Below are 27,637 nucleotides of genomic sequence, written 5' to 3'. Positions count from 1 at the left end.
AATACAGTTATAATCTAATCATCCAAAGGGAGAATAATCAGAGGTCTCACAAGCAATGTCTATGATTGAAGAGCTGATTCTGAAGGAATTACCTATTGTCCACAGCTGCTGGCCTCGGGACAGAGAAACAGTTGTCTTAAGTTAGACACTACAAAAAATTATAGCAGTATTGGGAATCCGAGAGTTAAACAGATTGACAAGGAACCTCATTTTCATGTCATCGTACAGCTGAAGACCACGTTTTTCACAGACTCTTGAAAGGCCAAAATTCACTTGATTTCTTGCAACTTGTTTGTTTGCTCCTGAACTTTGACACAGTGCTTATGTCTGTGCTGAACAATGTTTCCCTCACACATGTGCTTTCTTGATTCTTCTCTTATTTTTGCTAACCTTTTGGATATGGCAAGGTAGCCACTTTTTACAAGATCTGTCCCATTATGAGGAGTGGGTAAAAGTTCCAGATGCTTTTTGGACATCTTGGAATCTTCTCAAAATCTGTTCCACCTTCTGTCCTTCTAGTCCGTTCATCTGAATTCTTAGACTTGCAAAAAGCCAAAATACAGACTTCTCCAAGACATCGGCTAAAGTCACAATGCTGGCATCAAAACTACAGCCAACCTCCCAGCACCTACAAAACCTCTGCAATGCTTAAAGTTAAGACCAAACACACCATCGCTTTAATGGATGAGAGATGCAGACCCAAACATGAGCAGAGCCCAGAGCTGTTTGGTGCAGGATTCCTATTTGCTAGAACTCTTGATTCTAACAATCAGCAGGGTTTTTCTTCCCCCTTCCCACCTCTATTATTAATGCACTGTAGACTACCTATATTACCTTAGAAATGCAATGGTTATGTCAAATTACCATACAATTGGTTTTAATCCTATTTACTGGTGTTTTTAATTAAAACATAATAAGTAGGGAATTATATCACTGTCAAAACCTAAAACTACATTGTTTTTTAAAGAAACAGTCAGTACTTAAAATACAGTAATTGTCTTAATGCAGCTTAATTACATCCTTACAAGAAGACAATCTGAAGAGTGACCTATTTTCTTCTGTAGATTTGCATAATACAGCAAGCAATCAACGGTGTCCTGGATACCTGAAGTAAACATTTTCAAGATTAAAATGACTGATGAAATAGGTACTTTTCACAGGGTTTGTTTTCATACCTTGATGGGTTTTAACCTGCTACCTATTCAGGGTGAAGAGCAGTCTATAATGTTAAGCTTCTAAGGAAAAAATGAATTTAAAGCTGAGGACAAAAAGCCAACAAGCAATTGCTAGAGCGCATGGAGAGCTGCAGTGACTATGGTCCAGCTTGCAACACTAAAGGAAGGATTTGAACACGTGGGGAGAATGTTGGAGGAACAAGCACCCCAACACTTTCTCATGTTCTCCCCCAAAACCAGCACAAGCCTGTTCTGACACAACAGGAGCCCTGACTCTTAAGGATACCAAGACTTACCTTTCATGGAAAGGAGTGTATCAGTGAATACATCTGTGCAAAACAGAACCCTAAAGATCACCTTCCACTTGAGAAAGACTTTAGATAAACAAAACTCAAGTAATGCTGCTTTCTGAATAGTTCTGCAATCAAAGAACCAAAGTCATGGTCATTTCAAATGATTTTTAATACAGTGAACACAGGTTCCAACCCTGAATTTAAATTGAACCCAAAACAAGCCTATGACAAGCACTCTAACCTCCCACAACCTGTAGAAATCAACAGGCAGACAAGGCAATATGATCATAACTATCCAGTACATCATGTGGAACTGCTCGCATTTTCCCCAGAAGATCTGGGGTCAGGCAAAGTTACATTAAAGCAGCACACGTGCATTACTTACGGAGAATTTGCATCACACATCAAATCAAATCGCTGAGGCAGGTTTACCAGAGTTTTGACATATCAAAGGATTAACCTCATTTGGCCTAAATCTAGACTGGAAGAAGTAAAATGAAACATGAGGGAAATATTGGGCATCATTTATACACTGCAGAGAAGGAGTAACATCTCTTCCTGTTCTTTTATAGGAAGAAAATCCATAAAAACAAAATAACTGGGGCTGCTTCTCCATCTCTGAACTGATCACTGGACCAAGGCAATATCCTGTCTAGATGCAGAAAACGGCTTTCTAGACTGACAACTGATTAGTATACAAGCATGATTATATGCAAATCTCCAATTTCTATTGACTTAATTGTGATCTGATGTAACATGTATAATTAACACATGCATTTAAAATAAATGTATATTTAATTAACATGCATATTTATAAAATGAATATTTATATTTAGCATATAATTTTGGGTGAATTTAGGTGGCGCAAAATTGAGGGGTTATCATTACTGATGAGAGCTAGTCACAGCAAAACAGCTTTCACACCTCAGGCTCTCCCGGGGGATTTCAGTCCCAATTTATCTCACCTCTGGCAGGCCAGCCTTGGGCCTTTCTCCACTAAGCCAAGGCTGCAAGTCACATCCTACAGATGCGACTCAGGTAAACATCTTCATTAAAGGCTGGGGGGAGGGAGTTGCTCAAATCGTGGTTTGAACTGGAAACCACAACTGTATGACAAGCAGAGTACAAATGAATTTGAAGCCAAAAGGTCAGGAAGTCAAATATCAGAGGGCTGAAAGTTGTTTTGTATTTCCAGTGTGGACACAAGCCACTGTGCGACTACAGCAATTCAGATATCCTCTTTCCCCAAAAATAAGACCTACCCAAAAATAAGCCCCACCCAAAAATAAGCCCCAGCATTATTTTTCAGGATGCTCAAAATAAGCCCTACTCCAAAAATAAGCCCTAGTTACAGTTCATTAAAAAGTCAAATTAAATAATGTCCACGCAGCTGTACATGTAAAAATAAAGTAAGCACCTTTTGGAGCAAAAATTGTATAAGACCCTGTTTTATTTTTGGGGAAACAAGGTAAGTTTATCCCCATAAAAAGATCTTCTGCAAAACAGAAAAATATAATGCTTCCTTACAGCCTTTGGGCAGCAGAGAGGTAGGAGGAATTAGAGCAAATCTATAAATAGTTGAGACATTGACTTCATAGCAGTGCAAAGACAAGCTTCCTTCACCGCTTTGGAAAGGCCAGTCAGTGCAATGAACTGCAATACTGAGTCAGAAATGCTGATTTGGAGAGTCCATCCAAGCAGCCTTGCTTCTTGCTGCTCTCATGGACCTCCAGGTTTTACACGGTGTTTGTCAACAAGGCACTTGCTGCTGTGGGTGAAGGGCACCAGAAGCACAGGACAAGACAAAAACATTTGTGTAAGACAATATCAAGGATGACTCATTTAGTTAAGAACTTCTCTAGTGCAAGCAAGACTTTCTACAACAAACCAAGGTTCTAATTCCCTGGTGCTCCCCGACAAATAAGCGCCCTCAAAAAACAAGGGCAAATTTCACTGCTTTCCACAAACAAACCAACTGACTTCAAAACCAGAAGTGAACCACAGTTCTGTGACTATTTTTTACATCATCTGTTTTCTCCTCAGGTGAGAAATTCTGAACATGTTGCTTAATACGCTGCTGGGAGGTGCTCAGTTGTGCTTGTGATGAGCATCAAACGGGAACTCACGTGAAACGCAACCCAAAAATTCAGCCATGGGAGCAGCACTGCTAAAACATGGCTCATGTGAAATAACCCCTTGATCCCACCTATCCCACCTGTTTGTATGAAGGCAATTATTAAATACCAGGTTTTGGGAGGAAAAACAGGAGGATGGTAATAGCACTTCACCAACTGAATCGCCATCCTTTTCTCCCCAGAAATATATTTTCTTCTTCACATCCCAGTGAAGGCAGAAATCCCAGCTTGCTATTCCTAGAGTATTTTGATCAAATGCCACCTAATTCTAAACAAATACTCTGTCTTGATATATTTAAAAATCAAGTTCAGTAGTTCTTGCACAGCTGATGCAATCACATTAGCCATTCAGAAGCCACTGACAAAAGGGAACATTATTACTAGAAAGACACTGTGCCTTGCAGCACCACACAACAGCAGGGATTTCACATCTGAAATGACCTAGTCCTGCAAACACTGAGTTTGGCAGTGACGTATTTAGACAAAGAAACAAAACTTACAAAGGGGAAAAAAAAATAAATAATCAAACCATGGATTGCTTCATTAGTAGGATGTGATCTTTCTTCTATTGCACCAGATCTATCAAATCACAGATTTCGCAGTTAATCATTCGGATTGCACATCTCCAGGAAGCCAAGGAATCAATTTGCAGTCGCCTTTGTCCATTTCTTCTTCTGCCCCGTGCCCCACACTTTTGTGACGTGGTTTTATTGCCTGTCCCCTCAGACAAATCTCTCCCCCGATGTGTGAGTCTTCTATTCTGCAGCCTCCATTCCCCAGAATGGCTTTCATTTCTCTCCCTGAATGCCCAACTTTCCCTTCTATTCTTTTCATCCTTGCCTATGTTTCTTAACTCAAAGCAATAAAGAAGAACAGATTTGAGATTTAACAACTGTCAGGATGCCTTTGATAGGAGAGCGCGTACACAAAATGAGCCTGCATTGTGCTAAGGAAGGAAGGTCCACAAAAGAGCGTTAATATTTCTATTGATATCAACAGGTGAATTAAAGCTTTGTAACATCCAGGGCAATATCATTCCACCATTGCCATGGCTAGTAAATGAAACTGAACTTGGATGCTTTAGGAATGAGCATTTTTGTTGGCCTGGATATAACTTCAAATCATGGTCAAATCTATTTTCATTCTGAAATGAATGCTCCTCTAAAAATATGCATTTCCAATTCATGTGTTCATTTACCATATACATACTTCTCTTCAAATAGATCTAAGGAGTTTGTAAAATGGCCCTTCAATCACAGTGGCAAAGAACACACCAAATATTATGCAGAGAACCAGGTTGCTTCAGGGCAAATTCCATACAAATTAGAAAAAAAAAATTTTATATATATATATATATATATATATATATATTCTTCACCATGAGAACCATTACGCATTGAAATATGTTGCCCAGATGGTGGTGGAATCTCCGTCACTGGAAACAGTCAAGACTCAGTTTGACAGGACCCTGGAAAAGCTAATCCAAGGCTGTCAACAGGAGATCTGAGCAGACAATCAACAGAATTACCTTCCAACATCTTTGTCGTACAGTGTTCCACTTCTACCATGCAGTCGCAACACACCTTCTGAGATGCCCGTAAAACAACATTAAGGTATTGGAGCCAAATATCATAGAAGAGGCAGGGTTTAAAGTGACAAGGAAAAAGACCTTCTATGGATGGCCGCAGCCAGCTCTGAATCACCATTCCTGCCTCCTGTCATAACACACTGCTCTGGTCTTTGGGTATTTTCCTAACAAAATTATTTTTTAAGAACCATCTGAGAAAGCAAAAAACCCACACACAAAAAAAATGCACAGAATGGACATCCCTCCAGCAAGAATGTCTTCTCTGTCCCATGTAACACTTCTAAAAATGTTGTATTTAGAGGGAATCACTCTTTCCTAGTTTATATGCACCCCAGATCACACCTACAAAGGCTTCAAACACACTAGGAAAGGTACTGTGCCAAAGAGATGATTGTAAAGGAACCAGAGAGGTATAGTTTTTCTTTGAGTGGGTCAGACCCCCCAGAACATCTGTTGACCCAGCAGAACACTTCTTTTGGTACTTCAGATTGGTTATATGGGTGACATAACAGCTATTCCTCAAAAGCAGCACTGTAAGCTCATGCAAAATTACAGGTTACAAATTCCCATTATCCATTTTCTAATTAGTCTTCCCTTTCTTTTCTCTCTTCCCTGCATCCCCAAAATCATTACATGTGATACACCAAATAACCTGAGATCACCAGCAGTATCTAATATTGTAGTTACAAAACTTCATTTTACCTTGAATCACTTGGTACCTCTCTTAATATTCAATATTACATGTAAAAACTTGACTGATGGCCCAATACACCAGACTCTGCTCAGGTAAGAGTGCTCGTGGCGTACACTAACTCTAACACACTCTGTGCTTGGTTCTTTTTTTATTCGTACATAGATTACTGGATTTTCCCGCAGTTGGGTGTTTTCTGAGCACAGAAAACACTTTATATGTGAGGGATGAGCAAGTGAAACTACACAATGTGGTAATTAGTCCTCACACTTTGATAACAGGTATAAAGAACAGGAGAAAGGAAGTTTATAAATAAGGGGAAGGGTAGAGAGAAAGAACCATTTGATTTCAGATATGGCACAGCATTCAGCACTAGCATCTGCATCAATACCCTGTGAACCATTTTTCCCTCTCCCTTCTTCATTGCTATCACTGCTGGCAGCGAATATAGCAAGAACCTTGCCTCATTTGTTGCCTGTGAGAAGAAACGGACTGGACAAATGACCCGATAATGATTGAGAAGGCTCATCTAATTAGACAAGACAGGAGATGGATGTTCTCGGGTATTTCTTTAGTGAGGAAATCACAGATACTGAGAAGGAAAGTGAAAATGCAGGCCAACACCTTCTAAAGCAATTAATTGCCTGACAGCCTGAAGGAGAGTTTAGGAAGCCAAGTAACTGATGCCACATTCGAGTGAGCACAGCAATCTCCCACTAAATCCCTTTGACTTCTTCCGAGTGCCCACACCACAAGGCAGGGCTGCACACTTTGGAAAACTCACCCACTATACAAAGTGCTGTAGATTTACTAGGAATGAGCACAAGATTAAAGTCAGCATTACACTTACTAAGAAAAAACAAAAACAACAGAACCTCATAAAACCTCTATTTACAAAATGTGATTTTATGATTTTCTAATGTAAATACATTTTCATTTTAGCAGAACTCAGTTGCAGCCCGTGAACCCATGGGAAGAGCTGGTCCCTGGGAACGAGGCCCTGAGCAGTCTGCAGGGCAGGAGGTGACAGAGAAGATGGTTTAAGCATGTCAGCTCTGCCTTGGGAATCTCAGGTCTGGATTCAGCCCAAATGGTATGAAGCACAAAAAACATCCCTCTATAATAAAGTGGCAGCAGAAAAATACATTAAAAATTAAAAAAAAGAGATGCAGAAGTATGGTCTTATCTTGTAACACGTTCCACAGACTGTAATGCTGATTTGGACATCGAAACTCAGTACGGGTTACACTTTATATGGGTTTGTTTTATTTATTTTTACTCCTACAATGCTGTTGGCCCTGTTTTCTCCTGGTGGTACTTCCTGGTTGGAGACACCAGGTCGTTTTTAAAACAGCAGGGTAACTAATTTACTTACATTCAAGATCTTATAGGCACTAAGGAAGTTCATTCCAAATACAAATCAATTCATATATATATATATATATATATATATATATATATATATAAACATCCTCTACTTTCAGAAACATCTTTTTAAATTATCAAATCTAACCATAGCTTAGCTTGAAATTTGGTTTTTGTTTTGTTTTTGTTTTTAAGGAGACCAAACGAACAGAGCATCATCAACTGTTGCTACCCTCAGTGCCACACAACAGGGAAAACCACCTCCAAGTCTATCAGCTTGATCTAAGATGATGCACAGCTTTACATATCTGGATGTTTTACTCACACATTGCTAGCAACACGTGGCAGAGAAAGCAACACCTCATGCTTTTATCTGTGATCCAGTTCTGCAGTCAGGTCTGATGACAAGGAATTCAGACACACAATAAGCAATGAGCAGCTGGTCTCTGGGGAAAGCATTAACAGCAGCAAGATAGTATCTACAATAACTTGGGAGGCACAAAGAGTGCGAATCGATGAGGAATCTCTGTATCAATGGGACTTCATTACCTCATACACATTAGTCATATCAGGAATGTATTTCTGAGCAGTCCTTTTCCAAAACTGAAACAGGACATGGAGGTCTGAAGACTGAACAAACGCAGTGAATGACGCAGACAGGATAAGTGGGGAAACTTCATTTACCAAGGCTATTTCCCCCACTTCTGAGAGTCCCACTTCTTGTTCTGATTAGGATCTGGCATCATAGGTTACATGTAACCCTCACAGTCCTGGAAAAGAAGCCAACCATGCTTACTCTACATAAACAGAATCAACTCAATATTGCAGCCCACATTTAAAATCCTTAATAAATAAAATAAATAAATAAACACACACTACACCACCAGCCTGTTCCCCTCAAGAAAGACTAAAGTGCCCTGCAGCTTGGTTTGAAGGAACAAAGCAATTTTCTTTTCGACTATGCTAATTTGGCAATCATTTAGTCCATTGTCTTGACAAAACAATAAAATCCGTTTTGGAATTTCAGTCCTGAATTGCCAAGGCACCGATCTGGATGGGGCTGTCTAGAGGTAGCCTATACTAGGTTAGAAAGGACACATTTTATAACATGCACAAAGTGAAATTTCAGCCTTACAAAAGTCAGCAGCAAAATTCCCACTGACTACACCAAGGCCAGAACGCCAACCAGCTTCTATTCCACAATTTATTGTATCAAGTTTATTGTATCAGTTATTTTCTACTGCCTTTTTTTCCCCCCTCCATTCTAAATTTGAAGATGACCTTCTATAGCAAACTATGCAAACTTCCAGGGCCAAACTGCCTCTGATAAGCGCCACCATATTTAAGCAATAGGAAATCTGCTGAAACAGCTGCCTTGGCTTTTACTCTGCTTCAAGAAACTCAACAAAAATCATGTGCCTCTATTTGTTTTTCCCCTTTTTGTCCCAGTCTAAAGCCGCACAACAGAACTGTTAATAACCATTCCGCCTCTCACCCACCCACCTCATTGACAGGCTGGCTGCACAATCTTCTTTTCATCCCTTTTTTTCTCCTGGGTAGCTGCAGGAATCAGACCATATGTAATAGTTGCCAGCATTCAACTAGGTATAGGTACAACTGGATCTGCTAGGTTCCTGGACAGGGATGAACACCACATTTTTTTATAGTATGTTGGACAACTGAAAAGAAAGTGTGTTAAAATGACAAGGAACCATTATCTTATCCAACAGATAAATGTTGTTGAAGATGGGCATTCAACAAATCCTTTTAATACTCTTCATGCATTGGTTACTGCAACATTTCTTTAACAGAGATGTTTTTCAAACAATTCCACAGATCCCTCCTCCCCAAGCAGAATTTCACACTCTGCTTTTACATGGGCAAATCAGATGAAAACTGAAGCCTGAAGAAGATCCACCAAAGCTCAAGCAGACAGAGGGGAAAATATTTCCCCAAAGTGATATTATTGTGAAGCTGTTAATCCATTTGTGTCTTTTTGCTTATTTGGGCTGAACAGGTCAGGTTTTTTTGGTGGTTTCAGTCCCTCCTAAAGCCCGTTATACAAGTTGACCAATTTAAGATCTGTGCTCAGCAGAATCTGCAACACACAAGGCAGAATCCATCCAGGCACAAACCATTTTCTCCAACGATATGACTTGCTTGTTCCCCTTATCGCTCTGCATCCAAAATTTCTGCACTTTTTTTTTCCCCCCAAAGAAAATGATGCCACAACAGTTCCAATCGATCCTTGACATAGTATCGGATTCCTTGCAGTAAAATGTCCCAGCCGAACGTCTCATACATGCTTTTGCCAAGAAGCCTATGGTAGCACGCCTTGCCTCAGCAAACCATCAATTTAAATGATTGGGAAAAAAACAACACATAATAAGTGACAGATTTTTCAAATCAGATAAAGATGGGAACCAGATTATCTGTCTGTGGGTGATAGATTGCAGCAATAATAAATTCACTTTAAGACACTGGATCAATTTTTAATCAAGCCAAGAATTATTATTGCAGAAAGATAAAATGACCCATGAGGAGATGCCTTAATTTTCCACCAATCAAATTATAGCCTTTCTAAATAAGATGTAATGAGATCCATGGAATATCCAGGTTACACAGCCTACCTAATTACCCATGTTCCCTGTCATGTTGTGATATAGTAGTGGTAAACTGACCTCTGAATTTACCAAGATGAAAAGGTAATTAGTTTTTCCACAAGGCTGTAGTGAAAACAACAGCAATGAAACATGTCACCTCCTTCCACCAAGTCACAATCTCAGAGGTGTTTGTTCTTAAAATATACAGGATATGACCTACCAGGTAATAAACCACAGTCATTAAGTGAAGCATACATCTGACAGAAAAACAACCACAATCTCCAAGTTGAGAATACAAGGTAAAGCAAAACAACCCGCATTCCACATGAAACTTTATCAGCACATTATCACAGAGGGGCTCAGGAGATGGCAGAGCATCTTCTAATTAAAGTCGCAGTGCTGTATACAAAGGGACCTTTCTTGGGCCACAGGCACCAAAATCACAAGTATCCTTTTCTTTCCTATTGTCCTTAGCCACATAGTCTCTCTTTTCCTGCAACTCGCAGCATGGTGTCTTTGGAAAGCATTCCTGAACACACCTGAGAACCTGAAGGCACATCAAGGTCAAACTCAAACTGTCATCATCATCATTAAGAGTTAGTAATTATTTCAGACAGAAGATGCCAGTTTTGTGTATACTCTACAAGACTAGTCATCTCTACACCCCAGTCTGTGGAGGTAGAATTAAGAACAGCATTGGTGAACAACTTTCAGGGCCTGATACCTTCAAAGCTATTAGTGAGAACAGAGACTAAATTTTCTCTGGCCACCTCAGAAAGCAGGAAATCCCCAAGATGATTTGTCCCTGTCTGTGCCCTTTCCTTTGGGCACCACTGCAGCTTAGAGATACAGTGACAGACATAATTGGCTCATGCAAAGAAAGCCATCATAAAATTAATGAACTACAACAATTCATTCCATCTGCTGCCTCTTTCTTGCTAATTTATTAATAACAATTACACAAAAAATGGTATGGATTATAAATTTCAATTTCCCCTCTTTACCTGAAAATTCAGTCAGAGAGCCTTAAAAAATGATCTCATATTATACCAAATAGATTTATGGCTTATTACTAGTAATGTGGCAGTACCCAATTGACCATAAAAGCTAACTATTTAAAAGTAACTCAAATTACCCCTTCTGAGCAAATTGGATATTTGGTTTACACCGCTTGCACTGCTTTTGCGACAAGTGCCCCTCTTTGGTCACCAACCCATCATATTGCTCCAACTGGGTCTTCTGCAGCCTGTCATGGACATCACATGGAAAAATCAGCCTTGCAAGCCCCAAAATCAACTATTAGCACGCAACTCTTCCTACAACAGTAAAAATTAAGTTATATACACAGAATAGAAGATACAGAACAGGTCTTTCAGAAGCATTCAGAGTAATTCTGCTCGTACGCAAGGAGTGGAATTAATCTCAAAGTCAAGTGCTGACTTGAAGAGGAATAAAGTTACATGAAGCCCAAGTATTGGAGAACGTCTCTTCCTTCCCGTAAGCAAACATGGAGGTAGAAGTCAAAGAATAGATGCGTCACCCATCATGCTAGGGGAAGCATGAACGGCGCAAAAGCCGCTTGAGTTCTCCTGGGTATCCTGCAAACATTAGTGTCCCTGTGCTGACCACAAAGTCCACCACTAGCCACAGCTACTAAGTTTTTCCACTTACTTTTCCAGTATGGCCCCTTCTATTAATGCAGTTCTATTGATATAAAACCCACGATACACAGAAATGTCATCCTTCTTACTGCAGAGAAATCGCTGTATCAGTACAATCTGTGCACCAATATAAAGATTCTATGCAGTAGGGAAATTACATGGCTTTGGTGGTATCAAGCACTACGGCAGTCACACTTGAAGGGAATTACACATCCTAGAGAGATTTGCAAACACCACAGAAAGTTTGCTTTAAGAGGGATCACTGTGTATTACCTAATGCATGATGAGGTAATGCTAAAATACTAAAAAACACCCTCAACACTTTTTCCAGAAAAGATTACAGATGCTATGGGGGGGAACTGATTACCCAAAAGGAGCTCAACAGTATCAGAGGGCTACCCCACAAAGATAGTTTTACTTTGAATCAATGTTCTTATTTAAATGTTTTGATCAAAACACATCAGGAACTTAAATGCAAAGGCTATATGCTGATTAGAAAAAAAGATATATTACATTAAGATTAGAGACTTGGTATTAAGTAAAATATCTAAGCAGTAATTTGTAGTTCTGTAATATTTCCACCAAAACTATTATCTCCATATAATTAGGACATAAAAGTAAGTAAAGTTAATTTAAAAGGAAATTTCAAACAGCATTCCCATTTGATTTTCTAGTAAATTAACACTTTAAAACCTCTAATATGCATCTTCAAAAGAAAACGTTATTAACAAAATATGTGATAATTAACATAATTAAGCCTCTCTAAAGTATATTTTTTAATGGCAATTGTTCTGTTAAAAAACATGCAAGAGGAGTGAATCAAAAATCCCACTCCCCTCATAACATAGATATGCATTAGATAACATACACATTGGACAATTCCTCGTGGACATGCACTAACCTAGAAATTGCCAGCATTAACTCATAACAAGATCACTTTTTGTTGAACTGGATTAACTTTTACACACTCCCTTACCCCCAAAAGGGGCTCAGTAAATGGCTGTGAGTGCTCCACTACCTCAAATTATGCAGTTATTAATTTAAAGTAGGAGTATTTTCTCTGATCTTATCCCAAATGTATTCTAGTCCCCTCTTTTTCCTTCTCTTTTCTAACACCTATTCCAACACACCAAAAATCATCAGAGCATCTCTCACGCAGACTGAGCTGGCAAAACAGGACAATTTTATCCTATTGCAGTGTCAGACTGAAAACATTTTGTGATTTTCAGCAGCTAAGACATCAAGCTCCACGACAAGCAGATATTTTGGTCATCCTTGGGTTGTGTGGGTCCACCTCCCACCTGTGGAAACCATCACACCTTTCAGGGGACAAGCTTGATAACCTCAAGTAGATCTTTTGTGCCTTCCGTGCTCCCAAAAGATTTACGCATTCCAGTCAGCTGGGATAAAAGCATGAAAAGTTTAGCTGCTTATCTGAGCCGTTCAAACCTCTTGAGCCTGCCCAGGGAGCTCAATATCTGACAAGAGGGCCTGTGCTTCCTGCCCCCACTCCACCCAGAATTACCTCATGAACGGGCTCTCACATCATTTCAGACTGGATACAGCAGTGTCCTTTCCTAGGTTAAGCTCGACACCAGGTGCAACAGCACCACTGATAACAGGGAATAAAGGCAACTTTCTGCACATTTGGCTTCCTCACACATTTTTGAGGAAGAAAAAAAAAGGGGGGGGAAAAAAACACATGAACCTAACCCACTCACATTTGCCTTTTTTACATTCATTCCACAGAAAGCCTCAGATACACACAACATTTTTAATGAGCAGGACTAGTTAGAACAACATCTGAGCCATGGGCCAGCGTCTCCCTGAGAGACACAGAGCTGGGATCTGAGGGGCCCCATGGCCAGGACCTCAGCAGCAAAGGCCCAGCACAACCATACCTGAGCCAGATGAGCAGGGCAGCCCCAGGAGGGTAACCAGGGTCATCCAACAGCTTGCAGTGATAAGGCAGGTCCAAGGTCAGGCTGGGTGCCCAAGTCAGGAGTCAGATCAGACCTGTTGAGGGTAAGCAGGTCAGACACAGCCCAGTGACCACCAGGGAGGTCCACAGTGACAAGACAGGTCCAAGCCCAAGCTAGCAAACCAGCCCATAGGTCAGGACCTAGATCAAGGGTAACCACAGCCAGAGAGGAACATGACTGCAACAGAATTAGAGACTAAGACCTCTCCAACAAAGCTCAGGCAGCAACTGAAATTAAATAATGCACCTGGGCTAGGGGATGTGGTAGAAGCCCCAGGTGAAGCTGATCAGGGCCATTAAGACCTACTAGTGCACTCAGAGCCTTGGCAACCAAGATGCAATTTCTTCTGAGACTGCAGTGATGAGTTTCCCTCATAACAATCATTTAACTCAGTCCCAGGGGGCAAAGCCACTTCCCTGCACCTCTGTCTCAAATTTGTTTCTGTAGAGCTCTCATGGGCAGGTTTCTGCACCCCCTACCCCACACTTCTGTTCAAGAAGAAACCTCGGCAGTATTGATTTCATAAGGAAAGAAAGGTCTTGTGCTGCCCAAGCATACTGAGGGCTCCTGGGCTGGACAAACCCATACAGGCAGCCGGTCCAGTGCAGAAGGCAGCACTGGATCCAATGAGGCCCTTGTTCAGTGTCACACCTCAGATCCCTCTGATGGGCATCCCAAGGAGCACATGTCAGTGGTCCTGCTGGTGCTGGGGCATCGCTTCTGGGGAAGCAGGAGTCCTGCAGGGCTAAAGTAGCTCTCACAATCAAGGAGTGAAGGGGGACGTGAGAGAGTTAACCAAAAAAATCTTGTTTCTCCAAAATAAAAACAACTTGTTTGCTTTAAGAGCAAGAACTGGCTGAGTATTCGGGTTATTTGCTGTTTCACTAGAGCTTTGCCAGCCACAGCTAATAGATATTACCACCTGGCTCATGCACTGATTTACTAAATAACAGTCATGACACTCTAGAAGTGCAACCTTATAATACAGCAAATATTTGCCACCATCTGCAGTAAATCCAAAGCATCTGCTGTAACTTTTTTTGATGAAAGTAAAGTAGCGTACCCCACCATAAATTCTTTTGATATTGTTATTACAATATTCTGTGATAAATAAAACAAACACACAAATACAGCTCAGGCTAACAAAATAAATCAGCAAAGCTTAGCAACTGCTTTAATTATTATTAGAAGCACTTTGGTATTTTTTCTTACCTGTCACCTTACAGAAATATTTTAATCAGCATGGAGAGCAAAGGTTTTCCTATTCTTTGAATATCTAAGGAAAAAAAATGGGAAAAAAGCTCAGTTTTTCTTTCATTCTTTTCAAAATAACTCAGAGGTTACTCAATCTCTGCTTTCACTGAAATCTACACAGCTTCTCCCACTGCCTGGGTAGGTAGAAGCCAGAATGACGTGCTTTATAAAAATTCCAGCTCTAGGTATCAATGCTGTGTTTATCACCACGTTATCCAGGAAACTATCACTCTTCCACCAAGTGTAAGAGTTTCTCTGTGTCCACCCACTAACAGCAGTTTGGCCGATTGTGGGAAAGACAGCAAATCTTGCTTTTTTTCTCTGCGGATGGACAAATCCCCGGGCATTTTTATCTCTTGTGGAAGGGGTTTCAGTTACAGCCAACTGGCCTTCATCCAGGTACTGATCTTTCCCAGGCAAGGCAGAAAGCTGGAGACAGAGTCAGTTGCTTCTGGTATAAAGCCGATGTGCAACAGCATGTTGTGAGAGTCCCAGTTGTCACACAAACTCCACCAGCTGTTTAAGAAAGATGCTGAGTAAGATGACAGGAGAAAATAATAATAATAATAATTAATAATAATAATAACAACAACACCACTGTTGGAAAGACAAACAAAATCACTCATTAACAACTGTTCCAGAGTTGTTTTATCTGAAAGGAACAAAAAGCACCATCTCAAAACTTTTTTACAACTCTACAGTAAAAAGGCAGTTTCAAAACCAGCAGAGGCGACAGTAACAGCCACTGACCCAGCCACAGGACCATAAAATCTTAGCGAATATCCAAGAAAAGACTTGACCACTCATGACCATACATGTCACCATTTTTGATTACATCATTCCAGAAGCAGGATTCAAGACACCTGCAATAACCAGATGATGTTGGAGTTAGCTACTTACTAGCTTTTCAGCTAAAAAAGATAAAAGCACTACATTATTTTTAAAAAGTGGGCTACATGGACAGAGGAATTTCATCCTTAAAGATGGTATTGGAGGCCTTGAAGCAGGAATAGGGCCCGGAAAGCACATCCTTCTCTTATTAAATCTGTTTCAGGGTCTAACCTTTTTCATGACAAGTAACCACCTTCTGGCTTTAGACTAGATGTATTATATGTCTGATCGCCTTCCTTTGGGCACTTGAATCCGTAATTCGAAGTTCCCCCAGGTTTGCTTTGTGCTGGTGATTTTTTAGCTCTCACTTCATAATTAGCATTTTCCTACCTTTTACTCAATGTTTATAAATATATAAAGGGTGAGTGCCATGAGGATGGAGCCAGGCTCTTCTCGGTGGCAAACAATGATAGGACAAGGGGTAATGGGATCAAGCTGGAACACAAGAGGTTCCGCTTAAATTTGAGAAGAAACTTCTTCTCAGTGAGGGTGACAGAGCCCTGGAACAGGCTGCCCAGGGAGGTTGTGGAGTCTCCTTCTCTGGAGACATTCAAAACCCACCTGGACATGTTCCTGTGTGACCTCACCTAGGCGTTCCTGCTCCAGCAGGGGGGTTGGACTAGATGGTCTTTTGAGGTCCCTTCCAATCCCAAACATACTGTGATACTGTGATACTGTGATACTCATGATTGTAGGATAATTTTATTCCCTTTCAGCCTTGCTTTCACTAGGCTGAACAAACTACACTCCCACAGGAGATAAACCCTGGGTATCCTAGGAACCCTTCTCCAGATTCACCTTCCTGAACACGGTTGGCTAGAATTAGCACACGGAGTTATCTACAGAGGGTAGATCTCCTTTCTCTCATCCAAGAACACCATTTACAGAGATACTTCACATTTTTCCATCATCCCATACCAAATACTACATTCCAGCCTCCCTCCTACTTACCTGCTTCTAAATTATGCATTTTCAATGGAAAAGGGATATTTATAAGTGCAACTTTACCTTTTTCACTAGCATATTTAATTCCTTTTCTTTCACTTACTTTCTCAAGACTATCTTTTCCCACGGAAGATTTAAGTAGATTGCCAGTGCATCTCATTTTTTGCTGTCAATACAAGCATGCTCCAATTTTCATGCCAGCATCATTAAAGAAAAATCTCCAACCAAACCCAGTGTCAAAACTCACCCGCGTGACCTTCCTCTAGTAACTTGTTTTCAGTATGGTAGTATCCCTCCTAGTACAACGGCTTTCTCTTTTACCAGTTCCAACCCTGATACTTAGAAGGATGTATCTGAAAGGAAAATTCACTAAAAGAGAATTGGTCTTGTTTTAAACAAAACCAGGACAGACCCACGTTATAGTTCTAGTAGCTCCCTCCTTAACAATTGAAATTTCAAATTGCCTATGTAACACCACAGAGACCTCTGAAGATGCAATATAGCAGATCTAACTAATTTCTTTCCTTTGAAAAATTAGTTAACTCATAAAAAGGAATTGATCCAAAGAGACTTACATGAAGTACTTTTGGTAAAGATATAATTCTCTTTTCCTAATCTTCCTTCTTATCTAAATACCCTTTCTTTGCTTATTACTGAGTTTGGAATTTTGGATACTCAGACTCACCTCTTGTCAAGCAAAAAAAAGCGACTATGTATATATTTGTATGTTCCCAACTCTTGCACTTCTCAGTGTTTAATGATGAGTTGCTCATCTTCAGCCACTCCTCTTCAGCCACCAGACAGTATTTTGAGACTGCACGACACTATGAAATTCCTGGAGTCTAGAAGATGCTCCAAAAGTACCAGGTACCCCTGTAGAAATAATCTGCCATTACTGCAAAGTTGGGATTTGAAGGAAGGCATCTGGGTCGACAGCAAGATTTACAGCCCAAACTGCCATTGAGAGATGTGATTTAGTGGCTCTGATCAGGTCAATGATGCAAAGTGTTCAGGTCCAGCCCACAACTGGGCTTATATGACTTCTGCACCAAAACCTTTCTGGTCATGTTTCTTCACCTCTCATGTTTCAGTTTCCCCATATTTTTTCCTCATCTGTCACAGTCTCCCCTCAGATCACAATGACAACTGAAAGCTGGGGATGTTCAGAACATGAAGTTTCCAAGCACTCTGCATGTCTACAGGGTCCAAGCAACAACCACCCCGATCCTTTGTTAAATTGCCCAGAATTCACTCTAATAAAAGTGATGGGCCCTCAGCTTTTGGAAGCACTAGACTTTACTCCAACGTAAAAGAAAAGCCAAAGCTTTGGAAAAGCTTTCTGAACAAAAAGACAAACACTGAACTGTATAATTTTCTCTTCCAAATTTCATCTGTCTCTAAAGCCCAAACTTCTTCAAACTATTTTCATTACATTGTTAACTTTCAGTATTTAATTAATTTGCACCAAAGTCCCCAGTATCTTCATTCCTTAGCATCCTGCTTGGTGTGGCCCCAGAGTAAAGAATACATATTCACTCTCTTAGAAGCTGGAGATCTTAACCATATTTAACAAGAAGCATCTCTGACAGTAATTGGAGTTTCGTATCAAGGTAAATAAATGGTAAGATCATAAGAACATACTCTAGTGGCCACATGCATCCTGCAAACACTAACATCAGAGAGCGAATTTAACATACGGTCTCAGTGGATATGAATTTTCTGTAAACAAACAATCTGAAGACAGCCTCACTTTTGTCATCTGTTATTCCCATTGAAGAAAAATGAATATTCTGTTTCATACTTTTCCTACCAGGTGGCTTCATTATTTACCACTAGTCTTTCTTCCCTCCTCATGTGTGCAATGCTGTAATATCCTCAATGACAGTGGATTAACCCTCTTGTCTCAATAGTAGCATTCGATGCAAATTATCCAAATTATTCAATATGCTCAAATGATGGTACTTTACAAGGGTACGTTGGAAGACTCGTTCCCCATATCTCTGGAAACAACAGCTCATTTCTGTCAAGATACAAAGCGCTCCCCTCACAGTATTCCTTCCCACAGGTACAGAGCACAGAGTGCAGCACCAGACAAGGATGGGGACAGTCACCGTGAGATACCAGGGACCCCACTCTTCCCAGTCACCGAGCCTGTGAGGAACCTCAGGCAAGTCACTTACTCTCTCCATAGGCTGGCTATCCCTCTGTAATACGGAGATAACAGTGATTCCTTCTTCAAACAAAGTGCTGGAGGCACAGAAATTCCTAGCCTGAGAGGTGTAAAATCTCTTGATGAGAAGGTAAGTGCCTTGAGCAAAAAGCGGCTGGATAACTCAGACTGAAGTTTGAGCACTGCGTTTAAATAGTTAAGTTCAGAGCAGAGAAGGCAAGGGCAGGAATGAAGGGCTCCCTTCTACACACCAGGAAATCAGTGGCTTCAGCACATACAGGAACGGCCTCCAAATGCTGAAGCTGTGCTAAAGGTGCCTGCTAAAGAGAAAGAAATACTTATTTTGACCTAGGGAAAAAAAGGAAAGGCAAATGCCCTGGCTTTGAAATAAAAGAGGAAAAGAAAGAATAGGCTCAGGAGGGTTTACAAATCCTCTTAGGCAGCCTCTCAATATCCCCTTTCCTATATAACTTTCGAGTGGGGCTTTAGCAAATTTGAAGGAGGATGGTCAGACACTACAATGATAGCCATTTCTGGCTTCATCCTGATTAGAATGGCAGACAAGTTTGATGGGGTTAACCCATCAAGTTCAAACAAACCTCAGTATAAATGTAGCCTCATTGTAGTACCTCTGCTTAGGAATAGCCTTAGTTTGCTTTAAGTTTATCCAGTTATAGCTGGAAAAACAGATTTCTAGCGACACCAAGAAAGGAGTTAAGTTTGGGTCAGGATGCAGCATTCAGATGACCCTCCTTGCCAAGATGAAACCTCCAAAATTTTTTTTTAAAATACATCATTGATATCTAATATTCTAGTGCAAGACAAGGAAATGAATAATTTTGGAAGGACTGAACCAGCAGAGCAAAACCTCATGCTGGGGACAGCCCCTCTGTACAGCTCTGGGACACTAAAGGGTCAAAAGACCTCCTTCATGGATAAGGACAATTGTGAAGGCAAAGAAGAAGCTGGAATTGTTCAAGCTGTTCCACCTTGTTGTAGGGGCTGACACCATCCCCAGGCAGCTGTCAGGAAGGAAGCAGGGCAAAGACAGATCACAGCTACATTCACCACCTTCCTTCCTCAGCCCTTGAACACCGCGTGTCTCACCCAGGCCTCCTCCGCAGCACCGCAAATAACTGGGGGCAAACCACCTCACGCCTCTGAGATCCCAGCAGCTTCCCAGCCGGGGAGCGAATGCTCCTTCCCACCAGCTACACAGCACAGTCCGCGGTAGCTGCGTTATCATTTGCTTACCATGGTCGCGAAGCCCACTCAACATTTTCACAGCTGTGTCACAAAGACCGGAGATGCTCTTGTAGGACCAGACAGGACAGTACCCCAGGTTGTATTTTCCACCACAGACTGATGTCCAGCCCCTGTAGCCTCCAGGTATTCCCCGCATGGCAGGCGTTACTATTTATTAACCCAACATTTAAGAGGTGCATGATGGAGAAGGGGGGAGAGCAATCAAATAATTTGAAATGCTAGATTCCTGCCAAGCTGTCCGTGCTGTGCTGTACCCTACTACATCAGCTATAGCTACAAGTTGCTACCATCTGCAACTGATTAAACAAAAAGAGAGGTGAGACTTCCACTTCTCTGCTCAGCTGTATTCGTTTTGTTGACTCACACGCTCTGTCACCCCTTTTCCACCGATTTGCTGCATGGCATCTGACACTGAGGTCCTTCTTCCCCAGTGATGCAGGAACCATCTCCTCAGAATCAGCACATACAACAGGCCCTACTCCTGACTGTAAGGACAGAGTAGGGCCACCTGGCCACCTCCACACTGACTTACCTGCTTGCATCTGCTCAGGGTGGTATTTCTTTTACGATATGCTTCTCTGGAGCTTAAGAAAATGATGAGATTCTCAACATTTAGAAGAAATTCACATATGAAAGTCTGTCCTTGTCTGCTCCCCTCTATTTTAAAATCCTAACTCCTTACAATCCAAATAGAAAGTTGGAGTCTCCAAACTCCAGTCTACCCAGAGTGAAAAACAAGCATCAGGAATCCCTAGCTCTTTTTGCAAGTGTTGCAATATTTCTAAGAAGCTGACAAACACTTCCTTTAGCTGGTCCATCACTCATCTTTGACATTATGTTGTCATCGTTACTGGTGACGTCCAAGGGCTTTCCATATTGTACCACCAGAAAAGCGACTGGTGAACATCTCTGCATCTCAGGCCATGACAAGGGTATGCCAGATGTACATTTTAGAAAGCAGAGCATGCATCAGCCTCCTCATTGAGCCCTGTCAGAACATTTGATTAGCGGTGACGTGCTGGAAATCCTAAGCAAAAAACACGGCCCATCACAACTGTTCCACCAGATCAAAGCCACATGGCCCCAGATGCTCAGCACCAAATGTAGTTTCTGAAGCTCTTCAGCCACCCTGAGTATTTCAAATCAAAAAGATTTCAGGCAGGTTTGGGAGTCATGTTTTCATAGTCTTTGAGGTCTGACAGAAAAAAGATTCACATTAGACTCCACTGATTTAAAAAACCCTAAATGTACAACAAACACTGTATTTAAATTACTTGGGATAGGTGGAAGAACAGGTTTTCTGCTCCTGCTTCAGGGCCCACAGGTTAATGGACTAATGCAATAAAACAATAGGTTAGAACAGGAGTCTTAATACAATTGAAATCATAAAAGTAATTATGATCTGTTTCAGATGAAGCCACTGATGAAAATAAAGCATTAAATATTTTTCCCTATTTATTTAAGCACATTGAAGATTTCAGCCACGTACAAGTGTGATTTTACATTCATGCACTTGCACACAGGCAGACAAACCTGTGTAAAGAGATCCACTTAAAGTCACTAAAATCTTGTACTACCAGATTTCACTTACTCATACCAAGGAATTATACTAATTTCTACACCAAGAGGATTACTTTTGAAGCAGCTTAATATAGGTATCTAACAGAAGAAAGTATTGCTGAAACAGACTGTGGTATGCTACAGAGGCGGAAAAACAAACCAAAACAAACCAACAAAAAAACCCAACCAAACAAGAAAAACCAAACACACAGATGTGCTTTGGAATAGAGAAAGCAATAAAAACCCCACCAGCTACCTTCCCCCATCCAGCGCTCCTTGAGGAAAAACAAGTTAAACTTATAGTCCGTGCTCCAGTTCACTTTTTGGAAAAAAACGTGAAAGAAGGGTCAGAGATCTTCAGTGTCACAGTGCAAAACTTCCAAGCTGCTGTCAACCTTCCAACAAGCCAGGGCGAGCACAAACCTAAGATTTGGTATTATAATTCCAATTCCCTCCACCTAAGGGCACACAGGAGCACATGAGTAGTGAGCCCACTGCCCAAGGACCTGGGTGGGTGGATGCTCCAAAGGCACCGGTGCTCCACAGGGTCAGGTCAGGAGTGGACAGGAAAGGATTTGTTGTGTAATTGTCTCCCAGGGGATGAGAGACCAGCGTGAGATATAGGAATAAAATTAACTCCAGCCACAGGGGAGCAAGAGGAGGAAAAACAATGGATAAGTAAATGACACACTACAGAGAAATGCGATTTGTCTGCTGCCTCAGCAGATTTCAGTAAAGTCAGCAGTACAACTGTGTCCAATTGGTCATTTCCAACCAGGGTTCCTACCTTGTTTTGGAAATAAGTTTTAATTAAAATGCAGAAAGTCAGTGATGTTACCTCCCATTGATCCTCATGATCTTCTCATGAGTCCTATTTTACCTCTAAAATGAAATGATGTGAAGAATTTTCCCTTTGACAAGACATATTCCAGTCAGTCCTGCCATGGCGCTTTGAATGCATTTCTCCAGTATCTAACACAGCAAAACCTCATCTGCTGTTATATAAACCAGTGTGATCTGAAAAGACAGATTTGAAAAGAGGGAAAAAACAGGTTTCAGACAGAATTTATATTTAGGAAGACACCTATTGTTGAGGTGAAACAAACACAAGAAGTAAAGCATTTCAAAGGTCTTCATTACTCTGTCCATTACACTGTCCTGTCCTTTCCTGTCAAGAGTCCACTCATATGCAAGAAAAGCAGGTGACTCACAAACATGATGCTCCCTTCACCTTTTCCACAGCATTGGATCAGCATTGAGGGGCTACAAAGCAGTTCAGGATCAGAAAAGGTGCAAGGCAGGTCCACCATAGAAGTACCTGTTCCAAAGGCTTATTTACTACATCATAACCAGCCTCCAATTATTGACATTAATGGTTTGTATGACAGTAAGAATGAGGGATCAGCTGGAGAGCCCCAGGGCCTGAGACCTGTCATAAAGGAAAGAAAAGAGCTTGCAATCTAAGACACAGAGCAGGAAAAAAGGATTTACCTTCACACTGCAGATGGAGCAGCACACCACAGCCAGAATGAAGTGACTTGTTGAAGAGGAACTAAAGCAGGAACTGAACACAGTTTTCTCACATCTCAGTCCATTCCCTGAACCATAGCTGATCGTTTCCCACACTGCCTTGAAAGATTTTCACTACTAAGTTCCTTTGAGGTTCCTGCGCTTTGGCCCCATCCAACACAGCCCTGTGTGTATTTCACTTCCCTTCATCTGAGCTGGCTGTAACAAACGCTCTTTCCATGGCCTCTCTGAAGCACTCTGTGGACAGGCATCTGCTATCCTGTCAAAGAAACGGGGCCCTAAAGTCCAGCTACTTTCTGCTCCCCACACCAATGCTGACAATCCTGATGTCCCATTAGTGGAGAAATGTTCTTTCCCAACCTCAGGGATGCTCTGGCTGAGCAGCTGTCCTCCCAAGGAATGTGCAGTCGAAGCAAGTCAGACAAGCTCATTTGTAATGACTGCAAAAGCCACGTGCCTCTTCACTTCATCCAGAGACTCAGGCAAAACAATTTGCATTCATATATATTCTGTGGCTCTGCCACTTTCCAGGTGTAGGTCAAAGTCATCTTAGTTCAAGAACCTTCCTCCCTGAGAACCATAGAATCATAGAATAGTTTGGGTTGGAAGGGACCTTCAAAGCTCCCCCAGTGCCACCCCTGCCATGAGCAGGGACATCTTCACCAGATCAGGTTGCTCAGAGCCCCGTCCAGCCTGGCCTGGGATGTCTCCAGGGACGGGGCATCCACCACCTCTCTGGGCAACCTGGGACAGTGTTTCACCACCCTCATTCTAAAAAATTTCTTCCTCATATCCAGCCTGAACCTCCCCTCCTTCAGTTTAAAACCATCACTCCTTGTCCTGCCATAACAGGCCCTGCTAAAAAGTCTGTCCCATCCTTCTTATAGGCCCCATTTAAGCACTGAAAGGCTGCAATAAGGTCTCCCTGGAGCCTTCTCCAGGCTGAACAACCCCAGCTCTCTCAGCCTGTCCTCATGGCAGAGCTGTTCCAGCCTCTGATCATTTCTGTGGCTCCTCTGGCCCCTCTCCAACAGGTCCATGTCTGTCGTCTGAAGCTGAGGAACCAGAGCTGGACACAGGACTCCAGGTGGGTCTCACCAGAGCAGAGCAGAGGGACAGAATCACCTCCCTGACCTGCTGAACATGCTCCTTTGATGCAGCCCAGGATACGATTGGCCTCTGTGCTGCAAGCACACATTGCTGGCTCATGTCCAGTCTTTCATCCACCAGCACCCCGAAGTCCTTCTCTGCAGGGCTGCTCTCAACCCCTGCCCATACATATGTTGTCTTCTCTGACTGTGTGGTGTCTCTCCATCTCCATCTCTTCAGCTGGTTCCCTTCATGCTTTACCAGCCTTACGGTCACACCAAATCTGTTACCAAAGCGTAACCCTCCAGTCCTCCTTGCTGCCCACGATCTCTTCACCTCTGCAAGTGCCTCCGAGATCCCTTCCACTTCTCCCACAACCTTCGAAGCTTAAAACACATCATTAGCACTCAATGTCTTTTTTGCTCTGCTTCTGGGGAGGTTTCCCAGCTCCAAACACCTTCTCTGCCAGCAGACTCAGCTGGGTTGATTTCCCTTCAACTCTCCCAGTGTCCACAAGGGATCCCACTTGAACCAAGGCCAGAACCCCTGCTTGGGGAACGGCATCAGCCATCTGCTGTCAGGCTTGTGCTTTCTGCTCAAAGTGCGACATTCAGCCATGCACTGAGACTTCGGAGTCACAGTCAGAATTAATAAGGTACATAAGGGCATCTTTTCCCTTCTCAACTTTCATTATCACACCTCTATTATGTGTGTTTATGCAGGTATTTTCTTGATGTCAACTGAGATATACGCAGTCTAATCACACTGCAGTATATTATTTTTCACCATTTGTTTTCAGGCTGGAAAAATGCCATAAAAACTGTGACGAAAATTGAGAACAGATCCTTTCAGCTGGTGTAAATCTAGATATCTCCATTGATTTTAGTGGATTTATGCCAATTTCAACAAAATGAAGATTCAGCCCTTAAAATATCAAGTCATGTGTTTTGCACATCTTCAATATTCTTCATAAATTATATAACATAATTTTGATTTCAGGAAAAGTTGAGCAGCAAGATGTTTTTGCACGGAAAGAAATTAATCACAAGATCTTACTAATCCCGGACAAGTTTCTTTGCATTTGACACTGGTGCAATACTTGGAAATGAGAGTGGAAAAACGGAATGGTCCCATCCCCAGCAACATAAGCTCTAACCAAAAAATGGGTAGATGAGGTCACACGCTAAGGATTTCACCCTATCTTTATTGAACTACTATGTGTTGCTTCCCTGCCTTGATTTTTAAATGTAGGTGACAAAGATCGCTGTAATCTACATTTAATGAAACATCATATCTCCTGTGTATTCTCATCGATCATATCTTTTCCTATCAAGAGAATATTGTGCTTTTGAATTGACAGAGGTTCCTTTCTTGAAGAAACTTGTGCTGTCTGCCAGAGATTTTCTTGTTATATGCTTGGAGAGCCTGCTCCACTTGTAATTAGAGTCAAACTATCAGGGACTCTTTGAACAACAAAATAGCTGTCCAGTAGCAAAACTCAGTCAACACAATGCACCTTGCACTGCCTCCTTTGTAAGTGTCAGACTGCTGGGATTGGTCTTTTGCTGGAGATTCACTTTGAGAACAGAAAGGTAAAAATGACTTATTTTTTTTTAAAAAAAAAGGGGGGCGGGGGTGTAGAGGGGGCAGGATTTGCTGAAAGAACAAGCTTGGTGAGAACCTGATAAAAACTACCCAGAATTGTATGCAAGCTGAACCACCCCCGGTAGCACTCCTGAAAAATTCAAGTATATTTATTGCAAGCAGGAATTCCAAATACACAGAATTCCTATTCAAGCCAGGCTTTTGCCCAAGCCCTTTTCTGAACAGGGACAGCACTAGGACACCCTGGAGCCTCTCTCTTTAGTAGGAAGATTCTCCTCAATCAGAAGACTCCTGATTTTGAATTCAGAATCTCCTGAATTAGACTTGTTGACACTATAACTCTTTTGCACACCACAACTCCTCCTTTTGCAAATAAAATAATTGTATTTGGTTGCTTGTTTCAGAAATACGTTGATATTTCTTCAAAGTTTTGAAAACAGCAATAGATGCTACAAATTCCCTAATGTACTTTGCATGTCAGAATTTAACCAGCCACACTGAAACTGCCAAGTTGAGATCTAGTGCTTTGACAAGTGTTATTTAATGCTGTGGTCAGAGATGATGATGTTTGCAACATGATCCTGCTGGGGGGGGGTCAGGTTCTAAGAGGACTGACAGACTGCACTTCATCTGCTAGAGCAAATCCACAGTATCCAGTGGATGTTACCACTTTGCATCTGCCGAGTGAAACAGGTTCGGTGTTCATCCATTTCACTTCCTAAGGAATAAGCCTGTCTCAGCTCAGAAAAGTACCAGATGTCATCTAGAGCCTTTTGGGAACTTTCTCAACTCTTTCCTCCTTTTTGAGTTTTCACCGGTCTCCTCTGTGCAGGTCAGAGTCACATTTTCCTTCTTCCTTTCTTTACACCGCTCAGCCTGCGGGAGGGAGCTGTGCCTTAGTCATGGCTGTGTGGACAGGAAGGCCCCAAATTCGTGGGTCACCCCCACCTTTGTTTGACAGCGGCCTGAAAGCACAAAGGTTTCTGTTAAATTCAACATTTTAGCAAACATCTCTGTGTCATTATGCTTACATAGGTGAGGATTTTAGACACCCAACTGGCTGCATCTTGTAGTACTCAACTCAGCATTTTCATCTGACCAAAGAAATAAAAGTCATGATTTTTTTTTCAGAGTACAAAAGAGGGAGAGCCTTGAGCTGGTGCTACTCACTCCAGCCTTCAATGTGCCCTGAGAACTGCGAGACTAACTTAAAATTATCACTGTATTTGTTTGGAGTTCTTTATTTGCTTTCCATTTTTTTATAGGCCTACTAGTAAACAGACAGTTTCCTGCACTTCATCCCTAAATCAATGGAAACCAAAATCCTGCCGTTTTTTGAATCAAGGGAGCATGCAAAGCAAAACAACATCACACTTGACTCCGGGCTTTCTAAAAAATATCAAACAGCAGATTTTGCAGCCCTTTTTCTCATTAGCCAAATACAACCAGCCTAAAAAGTGACCTTAGCAGTCATATCAAAACAGCAGGAGCTCTTCCTTTCTACACACAAACAAAGAGGGACTACAGACCACTGAAATAAAACCCCTCATCTCAGTAAAGAATCATCGAGCTTGTTCCTTGCTTTTGGGAGGCGAGAAATGCAGCAAGAACAACGCGTCCAGTTATGTCTATTCCGGAACTTGCCAAGCACTTGGGATCAGGTGCTCCAGATGAGGCACCGACAGAGCAGCTGAACATGAATTCCACTCTATGCCATTGTCTCAGGCTTTGAAGAACAGCAAATAACAAGATTAAAAGTTCTGAGTCAAACCAAAACCAAAAATATACTCTACGACTCTGAAATTTTGGCCCAGGTGGAAGTAAAATTTACGGT

General features: G+C 41.6%; 1 long non-coding RNA gene across 1 annotated transcript in view; it reads right to left on the bottom strand.

Moving 5' to 3' along the window:
* Positions 1 to 27,637, bottom strand: part of LOC110360826 (uncharacterized) — a 258,208-nt gene that overhangs the window by 106,612 nt on the left and 123,959 nt on the right. The window contains exons 5-7 of the long non-coding RNA XR_010471912.1: positions 17,269 to 17,456; positions 14,706 to 16,936; positions 13,413 to 13,527 (exon numbers count right to left, since the gene is read on the bottom strand). This is a non-coding gene — a long non-coding RNA (uncharacterized LOC110360826). The remainder of the gene's footprint in view (positions 1 to 13,412; positions 13,528 to 14,705; positions 16,937 to 17,268; positions 17,457 to 27,637) is intronic.

Source organism: Columba livia, chromosome 3 (genome assembly GCF_036013475.1).
Source record: "Columba livia isolate bColLiv1 breed racing homer chromosome 3, bColLiv1.pat.W.v2, whole genome shotgun sequence".
NCBI classification, from domain to species: Eukaryota; Metazoa; Chordata; class Aves; order Columbiformes; family Columbidae; genus Columba; species Columba livia.
Note: the sequence above shows the minus strand (reverse complement) of the source record. Positions and strands in the feature narration are given on the sequence as shown.